We start from the raw sequence: 17892 nt of genomic DNA, 5'->3' as shown, positions 1-17892 counted from the left end.
GCACATACTTTATGACTAAAGAAAAAATAAAGTCTCTTACAGTTCTGTGCTTTTGGGAAACATGTCACATATTAAGCAGGGAGCAAATTTTCCATTCTGTTCTTCCCTCCTGTTACATTGCTCAGCAGTCTGCACTCAGTAGTCAGCATCCCTCCCGCGTTCTCTGGGCTACATCAGCTAACGCAAGCGTTGCAGAGTGATGAACAGTTAAGGCTCTGGAGCCAGTCTGCCTGGGCTCAACTCTCTGGTTCTCTACTTTCCAGACATGAGGCCTGGGGTAAATTATCAACCTCTCTGCCTCTCAGTTTTATCATCTGTGAAACCAGGATTTTAATAGTTCCTACCTCATGGGGCTGCTATCAGGGTTAAATGACTTAATACATACATGGAACGTAGAACAGTACTTGGCCTATAGTAAGTACCCAATAAATGCTAGCTTGTTAAATTATCATCATGAAGAGACAGCTATAAAAGCATGTGTAGAAATCTCACATATTGCCTGCCACGTCAAGACAAGCCATGTTTGTACAACATTTTTTATAATGCAGAAATTGATTAGGATGAACTCTTCAAAACAAAGCTCGAACAAACAAGCAAAAAAACAGAATCAAACCTGTAAATACAAAGAACAAACATGATGGCCTGAGGGGTGGGAATGGGAGACAGGCAAAATTGGTGAAGGGCAGTGGGAGCTACAGGCTTCCAGTATGGAATAAATAAGTCACAGGAATAAACAGTGCAGCACAGGGAATATAGTCGATGGTATTGCAATCGTGTTGCACAGTGACAGATGGTAGCTACACTTGTGAGCACAGCATATAGAGAGTTGTTGAATCACTATGTTATATACCTGAAATTGGAACATCATGTGTGACCTGTATTCAACAGTAAAAAAAAAAATATCTTCTCTTTTGGGGCACCTGGGTGATTCATTCAGTTAAGTGTCTGACTCTTCCTTTCAGCTCAGGTCATGATCTTGCCGTTTGTGAGATCAAGCCCCGCATAGGGCTCTGTGCTGATAGCAAGGAGCCTGCTTTGGATTCTCTTTCTCCCTCTCTCTGATCCTCCCCATGCTTGCTCTCTCTCTCTCTCTCTGGATCAAAACAAATAAATATACATTAAAAAAGATTTTCTCTTTAAAATTTATTTTATTTCATATTTTTTATGTTTTATTTTAATTTTTTTAAAAATTTTACTTCCATTAGAGTTAACATAGAGTGTTCTATCACTTTCAGGTATACAACCTGATACCTGTGTTGATTCAACAATTCTATACATTACTTGTGTTCATCATAAAAATTAAGTCTCAATGCCTTTCACCTATTTCACCCATCCCCCCACCATCTCCCCTCTGGTAACCACCAGTTGTTTATAGTTAAGAGTTTGTTTTTTGGTTTGTCTCTTTTTTTTTTCCTTTGTTCCTTTTTTGATTGTTTGTTTCTCTCTCTCTGTCTTTTTTCCCCCAAGGAGTTTATTTCGGCCGACCTGGGGACAGGGAGGCTCTGCATCTACAAGAATGTGTTGGGTCTCTTGGCAGTGCATTATGGCTTGTGCTGGGGACACAGGACCCAGTGGGGCAGCGGGAACTCAATCTTGGAGTCCCGGAACTGCTGGGCTGAGGGTTGGCGGCACTTGCTGGCTGTGATCTCCTCCACCTTCATGACCTGGATGGAGTGAGCCCGGCGCGGTGTGGAGCGCCCGGCTGTGTCTCAGTAGCGCTGGGTGACAGCGCCTGCCGCGGTCGGTCCCGGTACTGCCGGTACAGGTTGTGGGCGCCCCTGCGGGAGTCAGAGCACAGCCAGGTGCTGAAGTTCCTCACCCTCAAGGGGGATTTCTCATTTCTCAAACACCTGTCCACAGTCCACGATTTCCTCTGAAGACTTCATCTTCAGCTGAGACACAAAGTACCAGAAGTGGGACTCGGTGACAACATGATCAGGTGCAAAGATTCGCATGTAATAGAGGGGTGGAGTGCGGCATTTGGGGGTGGGCAGGAGACACCCCACTACCTTGTATTCTCACAGTGTGCCCAAGGCCTTCAGGGTGCTCTCTCTGCTCTGGCTGCCACTCAAGAAAGGAAGTTCTTGTTATAGTTTCTTAAATTCCATATATGAGTGAGATCCTATGGTATGTCTTTCTCTGACTTATTTCAGTTAGCATTACACCTTCCAGATCCATCCATGTCGTTGCAAATGTCAAGGTTTCATTTTTTTGGGGCACCTGGGTGGCGCAGTCGGTTAAGCGTCCGACTTCAGCCAGGTCACGATCTCACGGTCAGTTGAGTTCGAGCCCCGCGTCGGGCTCTGGGCTGACGGCTCAGAGCCTGGAGCCTGTTTCCGATCCTGTGTCTCCCTCTCTCTCTGCCCCTCCCCCGTTCATGCTCTGTCTCTCTCTGTCCCAAAAATAAATAAACGTTGAAAAAAAAAAATTAAAAAAAAAAAAAAAAAGGTTTCATTTTTTTTTTTTATGGCTAAGTAGTATTCCATATCTTTCTCCATTCATCTATGGATGGACGTTTAGGTTGCTTCCACATCTTGGCTACTGTAAATAATGTTGCAGTAAACATGGAGGTGCAAATGTCTTTTCAAATTAGTGTTTCCATAATCTAAAAAAAAGCTTTTCTGGTCTGATTTGGAAAATTAAAAATTATCATGAGAAGAGATAAAGAAAGGAAATAAAAGAAAAAATGCAGATCATCGTGATGAATGAGTTTTAAGCTTGATTTCAAGATCCTACAATAAAGTCTACAGAAGAAAATGAATGGTTACATGCATAATAAGCTATATAGTACATGAAGATTATTATATCCTAAAAGAATTATGTTAAAGTTAACGTCTGATTAAAATAGTTGTATCAATCAATGGTGCTGTGGAGACTGCCTAATAGCATATATTTTTAACTTTTTACTTTGTAAATTATAATTATTAATTATAAAATATGAAGAGTGTGCCTTGAATATACTGTTTTCATTTCCATATGATGTTCTGCCCCATTTTGTCTTCTACCCTTACTTATTTATATTTATTTTACATGAACTTGAAAAGGGTATGCTTATCAGAAAGATTTTTCAGCAAAAGGAAGACAATCTTTAGGATTATGGACATCAAGAAGGGGAAACAACAAAGATCAAGAAGAATAAAATGAGAAAGAAAAATGATGAATTGATTAGAAACTGATGAAGAAGAAAATAAAATGGAATAGATATTTTAGAAAATAATTCAAGCTGTTTTAGTCATGTAAGTCAATCCTGGAAAAAAGTCAGTTCTCTTGAAAAAAACAGAATGACCTTTTTTGTTGTTTGCTTTTTTTTTTTAACCATACAGAGGTATATAAATTAAAATTATATTATATTTGGTCTATGTGCCTAGACCATGTGCCTAGAAACTGATATAAAAACTGGAATTTATTATTTTATTTTATTATTATTATTTTAAACTTATTTATTTAAATTCAAGTTAGTTAACATACAGTGTAGTATTGGTTTAGGGAGTAGAACCCAGTGATTCACCACTTACATACAACACCCAGTGCTCATCCCAACAAGTGCCCTCCTTAATGCCCATCACCTATGAAGCCCATCCCCCCAACTACTTCCCCTCCAGCAACCCTCAGTTTGTTTTCTGTATTTAAGAGTCTCTTATGGTTTGCGTCCCTCTGTTTTTATCTTATTTTTCCTTCCCTTCCCCTATGTTCATCTGTTGTGTTTCTTAAATTCCACATATGAGTGAAATCATATGATATTTGCCTTTTTCTGACTGACTTATTTTGCTTAGCATAACGCACTCTGGCTCTATCCACGTTGTTGCAAATCAAGATTTCATTTTTTTGATCACCAAGTAGTATTCCATTGTACATACGTACCACATCTTCTTTATCCATTCATCAGTTAAGATAGTGTGGCATCGAGTTACTTTACTTATTAAAACAATGTATTACACTTCCTGACAAAAGTCACTGCTTTAGTACAAAAGCAAAATACTCTCCATCACTACCTAAAGGCTAGAAAGGATCCTAGATATCAGCTTAGTTAATTTTGGAACAGTCATTTGGAACAATGAATGGGGAGGGGAGGAGGCAAAGAGAAGAGACTGGGGTGTCCAGGCTGTTTGACCAGTGATGCTAGTTCACGCAGGACAAAGGTTTTACTCCTCCTGCTGTCATCTTTCTGACACCACACTTTCAGTTCTCTGGGGTCTATCCAGTTCGGGGTCAGTAATCTTCAGGGCAACATCTTTGCACTTGGGAGACTCCTTTGCCTTGTCCTTGGTCCTCAATATCCCTTCTTCCCCACAAAATGCAGTCCAGTTTGTGTTCTCAGTCTAAGTACAAAATCATGAGGACAACTGAAATTGATACCCAGACTAAATTAGACCTGGCAGAGTGGATTCACTGCTCACAGAGTGGATCATAGGATCCAGACCTAAGAACTCCCTTCCTTCCTTATCCTCTTGCTAACTGAGTATAATAATACACATAGAACTCTTGGCTGTTCCTTGAACACCAAGCATACTCCTGGCCTAAGGCCTTCACGCTTGAAATTCCCCTTTTCTTAGAATGTTCTTCCAAGACATTAGCCTGACTTTGCTTCACCATTATATTAAATCCCTGTTCATATACTTCTTCACTAGAGAGGTCTTCCCTGATTACAGTACCCAAGGAAACACCCCCTTATACACTTTTCTTTCATGACACTTACCACTGACATTATACATTTATATGCTTCTGAATAACCACCCCCACTAGAATTTAAACTCTAAGAATGTTCCTTGCTATATCCTCACATCCAAAACAGCCTCTAGAACACTGTAGGAGGCCAATAAGTATGTGTCCAATGACCCAACCAGAAGTTGCTATACACAGAAGTTGCTGTGGAAAACCATATTGACTGAATGAATATGTACACACCTGATGCGAGTTTCAAAAACATATTCATAATAATCCAATTTTTTGTTATTTTAAGGGTTGATTCTAACTTTTGATTTGATCAGACTTGGAGTGTCATGAATGTTTCCTTGTGTTGGTGGAGGAGATGTGGTAAGGGAAATGGAGGAAAGGATCCAGTTTGGTACCAGAAACAATGAAGAAATTCAGGTTAAAGGGGGACCTTGTAAAACCAATTGTGGAAAGGTTAATTTTGAATTATCTGTGGAATGTCCTAACGGATATGGTTAGTAAACACTTGAATTTATAGGTCTATTGTTAATTATAATCTTCTTGGATGGAAATCTAGATTCACGCATCATTTGCTCATCTATGTAAATTAACATTGCTTAGGACAAAGGTATGCTCATTATTCTTTACATAGATTCAACCACTGTAATATTTTATCCCATTTCTTTTACATTTGTGTTTTCTTTCTCTCCATGATATGTAAATATATATATGTATACATCATATATATATATTTATATACACACACACAGTGTATATACTTGCTGAACCATTTGAGGGTAAGTTACATGCATCATGGTCCTGTGTCCCTAAATACTTAGGTATACTTCCTATGACTATGGATGATATGGATATTTTTTAATAACCATAGAGTTGTTTTCAACCTCAATTTCACATTGACATAATACTTTTATATGACCCATTGTCAGTATTCCAATTTTGAATAATGACCCAATAATAACTCCAGACAGCATTTTTAATTCTCAAGTTTAAGGTCAATTTCTTCTGCTATGCTTAGCTTTCACAATTATACAAAAATCTAAGAACAACATCTAGTAGTTAATTTTGTTTGCATTTTCCTACCTATAAAAGAATAAGATTTGAAAGGATACTTCCTTACATTACTGAAGTCTATTTCTTGCAGCTTTTTACATTCTATGGTTCCATACTCAAAAAAAAGGGGGGGGGGCAGGGGAGCCACCATGTGAATAGAAAAGAGTTGCCCAAACTGACCTGTCTATAGTATTTGCTTTGATACTTTTTTAAATGAGCAATAAAGCTTCTTAATGTCCCAGACAGCATTCTTCCTATTATTCAGATCACCTAGTTTGAGTTACATTATTTGTTTTTCTCTCTTTAAGAAAGTAACTGATCAGGAAAGGATGAAGAGTAGTGGTGGAGGGGAACAAAGTCTGTTCATAAAGTATTGTTTGTGATTAAGCATGTGCTCATAAAGTATTGCTCGATACTTTAAGAAGCATTGAAGTCAGCTGGAGCTAATTCACTAGGTTGTCAGTAAAAGTTCAGAGTAGGACAACATAAACCATCAGCATTCCAAACCTAACATGAACAGAGTGGCACAATGGAGGCTTTATTTATAGGAATCCTTTCGCACCCACTTACAAAGTTGCTAAACTGGTTTCTATTTCCTTTGTGGGTGTTTTGGTAAAAGAAGAAAAGCATGTTTTGGCTTGTCACTGAGAGTTGATCTCTAATGGAAAGGGAACAGATTTATCAGGATTATTTAACTTCAGAAGAGCCTTAACATGGGTAAAACCCATGCACACATGGACAACCATCCGTTTTTGTTTTTCTCACATCATCCATTTTTTTTCCCCCGGATGTAAGAAATGCACCTGGATTTATCTGCAAGCCATGTCAACAGCAGAGGTTTAACAAGTCCTAGATCTTCGAGAAAAAACAAAAACAAAACCAAAAACACACCAGCAGTCCTTAGCTGCCTACAGAAACCACCACCAGCATGAGCACACATATGTTTGTCATGAGGCTACTGGAAGATTTGCTGCTAAAATACATGGACTTGAGCAAGCCTTCACAAAACAGATGCCTTAAAAACAAAGTCAAATGGGAGGGTTCCAGTGTAGCGGTAGAAGTAGGGGCTTTGGAATCAGATACATCAGAGTTTGAATTCTCTCTCTGCCGCTTACTGTGTAGTTTTGGCTGAATTATATTCAAAGCTTTCTAACCCCCAATTGCCTCACTAATTAAAAAGTAGAAATAACATCTACCTGCTAGGGCATTAAATTAGGGTTAAATGAGATATTGCATGTGAAATGTCTAAATACAATGACTATCAAATGGTAGGTGCTTAAAAATAATTCCTTGAGCCCTTCAGTATGTTGACAAAAATGGATTTAATACAAAGTGGGATTGATTTAAGGCCAAAGGTATGGAAAGGAGGGACCTGAGGCTTCCTGGGGGTATTGGCACATATCAGTGAAGGGAGGAAAACACGAGACAATTAGGAGGCTCTACCTATAGTCCTGACAAAGATACAAGAAGCTTGAACTTGGATGGCACTTGTAAGAGTGGTACGGAGCACAAGGGCAGCAGAGCCTAATTGAAGTCCTAACAACAGAAGCTGCATGCAAGCTAATGGATAAGGAGTACATGGGGGGCGGGTGTTTTTGTCTACATGCCAGAAAGAGGAGCGCTGCCCTTGCAACCAGCAGGGAGGAAGGATGGTTTGAGTCAAAGGCAGTCATTTGAATTCCGGAGATATTTCAGGGACACACAGAATATTCAGGAGGAGGTTCCCAGCTCAAGCTGGACATGTGGTCCCTTAAGCTTGACAGAAAGGTTAGCATTCAAGTTCTACTTTGGGAGAGTCAGCTGCATAGAGGTGAGTTGATACCATAGCAGACAATATCCTCAAGAAAGAAGTGTGAAGAGAGAACAAGAATGCTGTAGACCACGTGTATTTAGGTCAGATGTAACAACACTCTTCTTTTTTTTTTTTCAGCTTTAAAGGCAGAGTGCCAAAACTACTGTTTGTAAAGGGTTTTGAAATGGAGTGAGGAGGGCTTTGTACTTATCTGGTTTCTGGGACATTGGTCAGCTGGCATCTTGTTGAACAACAAAAACCATTCAGAGAGGGTTTCTTCCTTTTGGGGGGGTAAGAATGGCAAAAACCGACACAGCTCCTGTGGGTTGATTTAGTGGCAGGTATTCTGGTATGGTAGGCAGAACAAATGACCCTACACGTGTCCTTGTCCTAATCCCTGGAACCTGTGAACATGTTCCCTTACGAGGCAAGGAGGAATTCAGCTTGCAGATAGGATTAAGGGTTGCTAATTAGTTGGCCTTGAGATAGGAAATTATCCTGATGGGACCGAAGTAATCACAGGTGTCCTCATAAGTAGAAAAGGGAGACTGGAGAGTCTGTGGCTGAGTGATGTGATGTGAGAAAGACTTGACTGGCCACTGCTGGCTTTGAACATGGCAGGGGGCCTCTACAAGCTGGAAAAGGCAAGAAAATGGATCCTTCCCTAGAGTCTCCAGAAAGAAAAGCAGCCCCACCTACCCACATAGCCTTATGAGAAGCGTTTTGCACTTCAGATCACCAAAGCTATAAAATTTTAAATTTGTGTTGTTTTTAGCCACTCATATTTTTGTAATTTGTTACAACTGCAACAGGAAACTAGTAGATCTGCTAAATACTTTATATGCCATATCTGAGGCAGGACCTATTATTATCCCCATTTTATGAAAAAAATGGAGGCTTAGGGAAGTTGTATTCTGCTGTGATACCAAAGCCCATGCTCTTAACCACTATTTTCTCACCCTCCCAATTTTCCCAAAAGATCTAGAGAGGTCCCTCAAATTACCATCTTTCTTTCTTAGAAAGTTCCTTAATAGAGTTCTACTCAAAGATACTTATGTCATGACATCAGGGGACAAGAATGGATTATAATCACACATAATAAAAACAATGAGTATTTACTTGTTAGGATGACTACTTTCTAATGGTTGCTTTCAACCAGGAAGGAAAAAGGGCCTTATCGCAAATAACTAATTTCCATTCCTCGAAGCTTAGTGTTTATGTCCTTTCAACCCAAATGAGAAGTAGGAGATAAGAGTTAAGGTTTTTAGGAAGCCCTTGTTCACAACATTAAATCCTAGCTATTTCTGTCCTGGCTCCTCCCCTACAGAAGGTGGTTGGCTCAATTACAGCAGGCTATTAGGCAAGCCTAGGCTGAGTCTTGTTGGAGAAGGAAGAGCTTCTGACCCATACAAATAGACCTGAGACAGAAACCAGATTAGCAATGTCAAAAGCCAGCCACACCTCACCCTTATGTTTTAATTCCTGTAGTTTTAATTTTGATAAATAATTTTTAAAGTTTTAGTTTTCAAATGTAAAATATGACAGTTTGTGTCTTTATGAATTATACAGTGAGCTCCTCTAAAAGCTTGCCTTCCCTAGGGAAATCTTTTCCTCACACCCTTTCAGCACAAAGGGATGATTTTACCCTCGTGCAAATTAAAAGCCCCAGGATCTCACCTTCTTCAGCTTGTAAGATTTCCAGAAATCTATGCCGAAGAGAACATTATGTAGTGTCTGCTCTATTAGCTGATTATAATTTGATGTGCCTTTTTACCCAGAATGACATCCTGTGACCTCAAATCCTTTGTGCAAAGAGATGCATGAATCATACACGTACACGTGTACATGGGCCACACAAACATGCTCACATGCTTATGCACATACAGAAGCAGCTTAAACCATTTCTGAAACACTTCCTTCTTGGTATAATCCTCCCGCACATTACATAAACTTTTTGAGAACTACTCTGTGAGAATAAACAAGGAAAACTTATATAGCAATTATCAAAGAGTAGACATGTCTTCTACGTTATTGCAAATAGCTGTACAAGCATTTCTTAATCAGCTGTGTGCTGGAAAGGCAATTGACAGTGTTAGTAAAACTCTTCCTCTTTTCTCTTTGTCCTTGGTTTAAAATCGTGCAATCCAACACTTCAGTAAATAAAGCAACGGAGTTTTGTTACTGCTTCAATTTCTGCAACTATTCCCAGAAAACAAATGGATGAGTTCATAAGCATGATTTCTCATGCTGCAAGTCTTAAAAAGAACAATGCCCACAGAATTTTATAGAAAGCTAAAAGCTAATATCGAATTTGGTGGTTATCAACAATACTGTACATGACAGAAAAGGAAAAGGTGGTGGCATCTAAGCATTTTTAAAATTCATGTAAATATGCAGATTTGTCCCACTAATTACGTATTTTGTGTTCCCTGTTACAAGATGGTACAAAACCGTGAGCATAGGGAGTAAGTTTTATACTCTCTCCATTACTAGCAATGCCTTCTCCTCACATAGCCATATTTTCCCTATTTTTGTAGTTCTTGGCTATTAACAGCCTATTTTTTCAAATAACTTGGTAGTCCACGACTGTGGAACACAGCAAACCTTCAGGAAGACAGTGAATTCAGGAAGAAAAGCACAAAAACAGGAGTCAAATATTTGGCTCAGAAACTAATTAGTTGCAAAACCTTAGGTCTTTTAAATGAAATTTAGTAAATCCTTGCCTGTTCTACCACCTATTTTAGCAATATAATTAACCAAAATAATAAGATCAAGTATTAATCAGCACCATCTGTAATTCAGAATAATTATATTCCATTTGGAATGACCAGTGATAATGTGACCACATGGAATACCAGCTTACACAAGGGTGATTTTTAAGTCAACAAGGAAGAGCTAAGAAACATGTATTGCCAAATTTATGATTGAAAAAAATCATTAAGTCTTCCATACACATGGTATGCATGGTTTGGTGTATGCACCACATGTGGAAAAGTGCATAAGCACAATCAAGTATCGTTTAAGGAAGAACAAAAGGAAAGTCTATATGCAGATGTTTGGACACTCAAACCACATTGCATTTAAGATAACTATGAAACCTTAGTGGTGAATGGGATATGGATGAAGAATTACAAAGTGTTTCTGTTTGTTTGTTGGTATACTCACCTTTTTAATTATGTTATTCATAGTAAGCTCTATAATGTTAGATTTACTTATTGTGAGGGTTAGACGACAATAATGGCGGCACATTCTATACTTTATATGAGGTTTGAGTCTGAGTAAGTTCAAGGTGATATGATTTCACTGCAGCTACAGGTGCACGTCTAGGGATGTCATCCAAGTCTAACATTTTCTACTTGTTGAAGAGAGGCCTATGTTGGCATATTTGTTTTCATGACCCTTTCCTCGGGCTGATTATACGATGAGGTCCCACCTGACACTTGACTCAAGGGTTGCTCTTCCATAGGCAGACAGTCTGGGCAATCAGAACTAAGAGATAAATTCTGAAAATCAAAGACTATGTAGAGTTAGGGCCTAATTGAAGTCATAACAACAGAAGTCACAGGCAAGTTAATGGATAAGGAAAGAAACTAGTCTATAAAGGAGAATGGAAAAGACTGGGAGAGAAATGTGAAAATGAGAGACCTTGGGGAAGCAGAGAAAGAGAGAGACAACCTTGACTCCTGACTTTCTAGGACCAAGTCCTGTCTCCATGAAGCTGTGGGTGTTGATGCTTGCCCAATCATTATCATCTCTATCTTTTTTTAAATATGATTGGGTCAGTTTTAATTTCTTGTGACTCAGCCTTGACTTGAAAGAACACTACTACATAAACAGTATGAAACACACTGTGGGGAAATTTATATATATATATATATATATATATATATATATATATATATATATATTTTTTTTTTTTTTTGTTTTGTTTTTGTTTTTTTGACCCTTACTAAAGCTCTGAAAGAATATTACTCCTAGGTGCCTAGGTGGCTCAGAGGTTAAGCGTCCAACTTCAGCTCAGGTCATGATCTAATGGTTCACAAGTCTGAGTCCCATGTCAGGCTCTGTGATGACAGCTCAGAGCCTGGAACCTGCTTGGGATTCTGTGTCTCCCTCTCTCTCTGCTCCTCCCCCACTCGTGCTCTGTCTCTCTCTCAAAAATAAATTAAAAATTTTAAAAATTATTTAAAAAAATCACTCCTACTTCATAGACAATGAAAAGGAAAAAGGAAGGTTTTGTTCAACATTGTAGAACTTGTGTCCAACTGTAGGATTTTCAACTCAGGACTGTCCATCTCCATTATGCCACACAACCATCACCATTACACCCAAAGATAGTTTCTTCTCAGTAGCTGATCAGGTTCCTCCACAATAATAAATGCTTTCATTTGCCTGGAATAACTGGAACCATGCCCAGAATTCCCATAGTGGTCATGCTTCCTTACTCAATAACGCTACGGAACCTAAGCTGATGTTAGAGGTCTTAGCCTTCACCCCAATTTTGTAAATCTGATGGTTCTGCATACAGGGATTGGGCATAATGGGTAAGTGAAACTTTCTGAAAGCAGGGCTATTTCAAAGAATCCTAGGTGAAAGAGTTCCAACTAACTTTTAAGTACACTGAGGGTAAGACCATGTTTGTGCCTGGCACATAACAGGAATTCAAATATCTAGAATGTGCTGGGTAAATTTTATGTGTTCACTTGGCTAGGTGATATGTCCAGCTGTTTAGTCAAATACCAATCACTATGTAGCTGTGAAGGCAATTTTCATGTTATTAACACTTAAATCTGTGGATGTTGAGCAAATTGACTTAGGCTCCATTAATGTGGATAGGTCTTAACCAATTAGTTGAAGGTCGTAAAAGACAAGACTGAGATTTTCTGAAGAAGAAGGAATTAAGGCTCAAGACTAGGACACAGAAACCTTTCCAGCTTGCCTGTCCTGTCCTGTCCTGCAGAATTAAGACCAAAGACTGCAACATCAATTCTAACCTGAATTTCCAGCCTGCCAGCTTGCCCAACAGATTTCTGGTGTGCCAGCTCTCACACTGCATGAACCATTTTTTTTAAATAAATATCAATGGAGACAGAGAGAAAGAGAGAGAAAGATTATATATATTTTATGCATTATATGTTTTATATGTACACATATATAAAACATAACGCATATAAATAATACACTATTATTTTATATTATGTTACTATTATGTTAATCAATATATTAATATCGTAACATACATTTCCCATGGTTCTGTTTCTCTGGAAGACCCTAACTAACATTTAAGGTTTGCTGAGCTTGTTGGAGTGGACACACTGGATTCAGGAGAGGCTAAAGAGGAAAATATAATTTCAAATTTGTAGCCAGTCCTTTGTAAAGGTGAGGGTGGAGTACCTGAGTAGACGGCACTGTCCTAAGCAGAATATCTTAGTGAGTTATTCAGTACAAACCTAGGGCCAGAGCCTAGGCTGGGATGGGGGGTGAAGAGCTCAACAGCTGTTCGACCTTCCCAGTTCCCAGGCGTGTTAGAGAGTTGGAAGCCAGATGAGGGTTATTAGAACAGGCTGCAGAAGAAAAGCAAAGGGCCCAGCAATGTGTCAAGAGGACTGAGTCTGAAAAAGAAATCCCCTGTGGTGAGGAATTGTGGGTAATTCCCTAGGAACAGTGGTGACTGATACTGAATCTGATACTGAATACTGTTTCCTTTTTTTTGCAGAAATCACTTTCACCATGTCTTCTCTTCCACCCTCCTACATCCAATAAAGTGTCACTCTTAATGTCGTTTTAGTTGTGCTTTGAGGGGCCAAAGGAAGAACGTGTTTGTTTGAAGCACGTTTGTTGAAGCACGTTTGTTTGAAGAACGCGTTTGTTTGAACGTGAAGTTTGAAGCAAAGTGGGCCAGTGAGCAAGGCTGTGCACCCGGCAAGTCCAGTGAAGAGGGATGAGCAATGATTAGAAGTGATAATGGCAGAGAAGCAAGTTGCACATAGTCTGATTCAGTGACAGCTATTCTTGAAAGCAGTGGATGTTCAATTGTTTATACTTGGAAGAAAAACAGTTTAGATAAGATAGAAGGCTAAGGGTTACAAGTAATACCTGAGAGTAAGCATTAGGATAAGATAATCCTGAGGTTAAACCCTACCCTACTGTTGACCAAACGGTGATCTTGGGCAAGCTCTCTCTCTGACCTGTTTCCTCATTTAGAGAATTGGGCAACTTAAAAAAAAAAAAAATCTTTAAAATCTTCAACAAGATAGTACATGTAAAGCACATAGCAGACTACCCGGCACATAGAAAAATACTCAAACAGTAGACATTATTATTAACAAAGAGACAACTGTAGGTCTTTTAATATGGTTTGCAAATGCCATTTAAGAACTCACATTTGTCCTTGACGCTCAGCTGTGACAGGACTTTCCCTCTGAAAGCCAAGCTTTCTATCTTCACAGCATTCTGACTTCACCAACAGGAAGTCAAAGTCCTTTTGAATTTGTTTTTCCTTGATCCATTTTTAAAAAGGTGTTCGAAAACATATTTAAAAGATGGCTTGGGTTTTTACAAAAGTGTAATTGTTGGTTTGAGGTCAAGTGTTATGACATACAATTAGTACACTGTATAAGCCTGGTTTTTCAAAATTTTTCTACTTAATCCCTGAAAATGTTTCAGTTACTCTTGTTCTTCATTTTTTTTAATGTTTATTTATTTTTGAGGGAGGGAGAGACAGAGACAGAGAGACAGAGAGACAGAGTGTCAGTGGAAGACGGGCAGAGAGAGAGGGAGACACAGAATCTGAAGCAGGCTCCAGGCTCTGAGCTGTCAGCACAGAGCCCGATGTGGGGCTTGAATTCACGAACCGTGAGATCATGATCTGAGCCTGTCAGATGCTTAACTGACTGAGCCACCCAGGTGTCCCTCTCCTGTTCTTGACTTTTAAAGTAATTTCAAGGACTTTTTTTGTAAGACATTTTAAAGCACTTTTTAATTAAAATTTAAAGTTCTGTTAAAGTTTTAATTGTTAGAGAAGACTACATATTCAATATTAAACATCTGGGCAATACAAAAAAGTAATAAAATACCAACCACCCATCCTAAGCCCATCACCCACAGGGAACCATTATTAAACAACATACAACCTAATACACTGAATACCTTTTTAGTTGACAATTCTTGAGATATACTGCAGAGAGTTTAACCAATAAGTTTAGCTCAGAAGGATGATAGTATTATCTACCATATACCATTTTAAAAATGTAGTTAAATAGGATGAAAAACATTAGCCATTTTTTGTTCTTCCTTTTGTATGTAGAAAAACCATATAAAAAGTTTTTTACACTCTGTTTGGAAGAAAGCTAATTTGATGATAAGGACACATCAATACTTCCTGATTTTAGATATAATTTGGGGAAATATATCAGAAAAAATTCCCATATTTTCATAAAGGATGACTGTCTTAATGGCATCAGTCTATCTCCTCCTGGTGCTTACTAATGACAGACCCTGACTCCACTCACATGCTGTTAGAATATAGTGAGGGGGGCAGGTGAGGCAGGAAAGAACCAAAGAAAGCAAAACCAAAGACTGCAGCATACCTTCATGACACACAGGCTGTGAAAAATTAATAGAGAAATGGATTTTTTTCACCTTTAAATTGGCAAAGATGCTTTTAAAGTAATAATACTCAGTGGTGAAAGTGAGGTCAACTTCTCATATACTATTAGAAGGAATGTAAATTGGTCCTAGCTTTCTAGAAGATGATTTAATACAGTTGAATTTATAAGACCATAAGAATGTTCATGCCCATCAGACCCAGTAACTCCAATTCTGGTGATTTACTCTAAATACGAGAATCATAAAGACAAATACCGTATGATTTCACTCATACGTGGAATTTAAGAAACAAAACGAGCAAAGGGAAAAAAAAAAAGAGAGAGAGAGACAAACCAAGACACAGACTCTTAAAATATTTTTTATGTTTATTTTTGAGAGAGACAGACAGAGAGACAGAGACAGAGACAGAGGCAGAGCATGAGTGGGGGAGGGGCAGAGAGAGAGGGAAACAGAATCCGAAGCAGGCTCCAGGCTCTGAGCTGTCAGCACAGAGCCCGAGATGGGGCTCAAACTTATGAACAGTGAGATCCTGACCTGAGCTGAAGTCAGAGGTGCCCCCCAGACTCTTGACTATAGTGAATAAACTGATGGTTACCAGAATGGAAGTGGATGGAGGCACAGGGAAAATAGGTGATGAGAATTAATCACTTGTCATGATAAGCACCGCTATGGAATTGTTGAATCACTATATTGTATACCTGAAACTAACATAACAGTGTATGTTAAGTCTACCGGGATTAAAATAAATTAAAAAAAAGAATATTCACAGGGCACCTGGGTGGCTCGGTCAGTTGGGTGGCCGACTTCAGCTCAGGTCATGATCTCACAGTTGATGAGTCTGTGGGTTCAAGCCCCGTGTCGGCTCTGTGCTGACAGCTCAGAGTCTAGAGCCTGCTTCGAATTCTGTGTCTCTCTCTCTCTGCACCTCCCCCCGACACCTTTCTCTCTCTCAAAAGTAAATAAACATTAAAAAAAATTAAAAAAAAAGATTATTCACTAGGAAATCCTTCATAAACATGAAAAGAATAAATCAGTTTAACCATACATAATAGAGGAATAAGGGACTTGCCAGAAAGATGAATATACAGTGGAATATTATGCGATCACTAAAATTCATATTTTTACTGTTAAGTCGATAAAAAGTAAAATGAACTGTACTATCATCTTAATTTTAAGACAAAAAATCATATTACATATATACATGCATATATATATATGCAAATATACATGTTATATTTATATAACTACCAACTTGGTGAAATATAATATTTCTAAAATTGAACACCATCTTCTGGCCCCACCCTGTAGGCCAAAATGTCCCTGCTCTATTCTTTCAAGATTTAGTAAATGGCAACACCATCCACTCATTTGCTCATGCCAAAATCCTAAGAATCATTCTTGCTTATTTCTTTTATCCTCTAAATCCTATTTATCAGCAAGTCCTGCTTCACTTCCAGATTTATTTAAAATCTGTCTACTTCCTTCTGTCTCTACTGCCAGCATCCTACTCCAAGATGCCCTTATCTTTTGCTTGGATTATGACAGTGACTCTAAATGGTTTCACTGGTGTCCTTCAGATTATTCATAAAGAAGATCATATCATTCCCCTTGTATTAAATTGTTATTGCTGTGTAACAAATTACTCTAAATGTAGCAGCTTAAAAACAACACAGATTTGGGGCGCCTGGGTGGCTCAGTTGGTTAAATGACCAACTTTGGCTCAGGTCAGGATCTCGCACTTTGTGAGTTCGAGCCCCATGTCAGCTCTGTGCTGACAGCTCAGAGCCTGGAGCCTACTTCAGATTCTGTGTTTCACCCTCTCTCTACTCCTCCCCTGCTCACGCTCTGTGTCTCTCTGTCTCTCAATAATTAATAACATTAAGAAAATTTTTAAAAACCTACAAATTTATTATTTCATGGTTTATTACAAATTATTGTTATTATTTTGGATCAGGAGTCCAGGCATAGCTTTGTTGGGTTCTCTGTTCAAGAGCTCACCAGGCTGAAGTCAAGGTGTTGGCTGGGGCCACTAGTCTCCTCTGAGCTTCTTCCAAGTTCATTGGTTGTTGTCAGAATTCAATTCCTTGCAGTTGTAGGGCTGGGGTCTTTAGCAACTAGAGACTATGTACTGTCCCCTGCCACATGGGCCTTTCCACACAGCAGTCTGCTTTTTAGAGCCAACAGGAAAGCATATTTGCTTTATCTGAATATGTCTGACTTCTGTCTGGGATCTCTAGACCCTCTTTTTTTTTTTTTAATTTTTTTTTCAACGTTTATTTATTTTTGGGACAGAGAGAGACAGAGCGTGAACGGGGGAGGGGCAGAGAGAGAGGGAGACACAGAATCGGAAACAGGCTCCAGGCTCTGAGCCATCAGCCCAGAGCCTGACGCGGGGCTCGAACTCCCGGACCGCGAGATCGTGACCTGGCTGAAGTCGGACGCTTAACCGACTGCGCCACCCAGGCGCCCCTAGACCCTCTTTTAAAGGGCTCACATGATTGGGCCAGACCTACCCAGAATAATCTCCCTCTGAAATAACTTAAAATCAACTGATTAGGGACCTTAATTACATTTCCAAAAATCCTTTCACTTTTGCCACACAATATAACCTAACCATGGGAGTGACAGGTCTTCAAATTCATATTCATATTCCTGCCCATGCTCATGGAATGGGAAAAAGTGTACAGGGATGTCTACTAGAGGATGAGAGTCTTGGGAGCTTGTGTGGATTGCATGAATTCATATGTTGAAACCCTTACTCTGTTGGG

The 17892-nt window shown here is 39.0% G+C and overlaps 1 protein-coding gene and 1 pseudogene across 3 annotated transcripts in view; both read right to left on the bottom strand.

Moving 5' to 3' along the window:
* The window catches only part of OXR1 (oxidation resistance 1), a 463965-nt gene that overhangs the window by 133798 nt on the left and 312275 nt on the right, over positions 1-17892 (bottom strand). The gene's annotated exons all lie outside the window — the stretch shown is intronic.
* Positions 1400-10765, bottom strand: LOC122496125 (annotated as a pseudogene).

This window comes from Prionailurus bengalensis, chromosome F2, assembly GCF_016509475.1.
Source record: "Prionailurus bengalensis isolate Pbe53 chromosome F2, Fcat_Pben_1.1_paternal_pri, whole genome shotgun sequence".
NCBI classification, from domain to species: Eukaryota; Metazoa; Chordata; class Mammalia; order Carnivora; family Felidae; genus Prionailurus; species Prionailurus bengalensis.
This window is presented reverse-complemented; position numbering and strand designations above follow the sequence as displayed.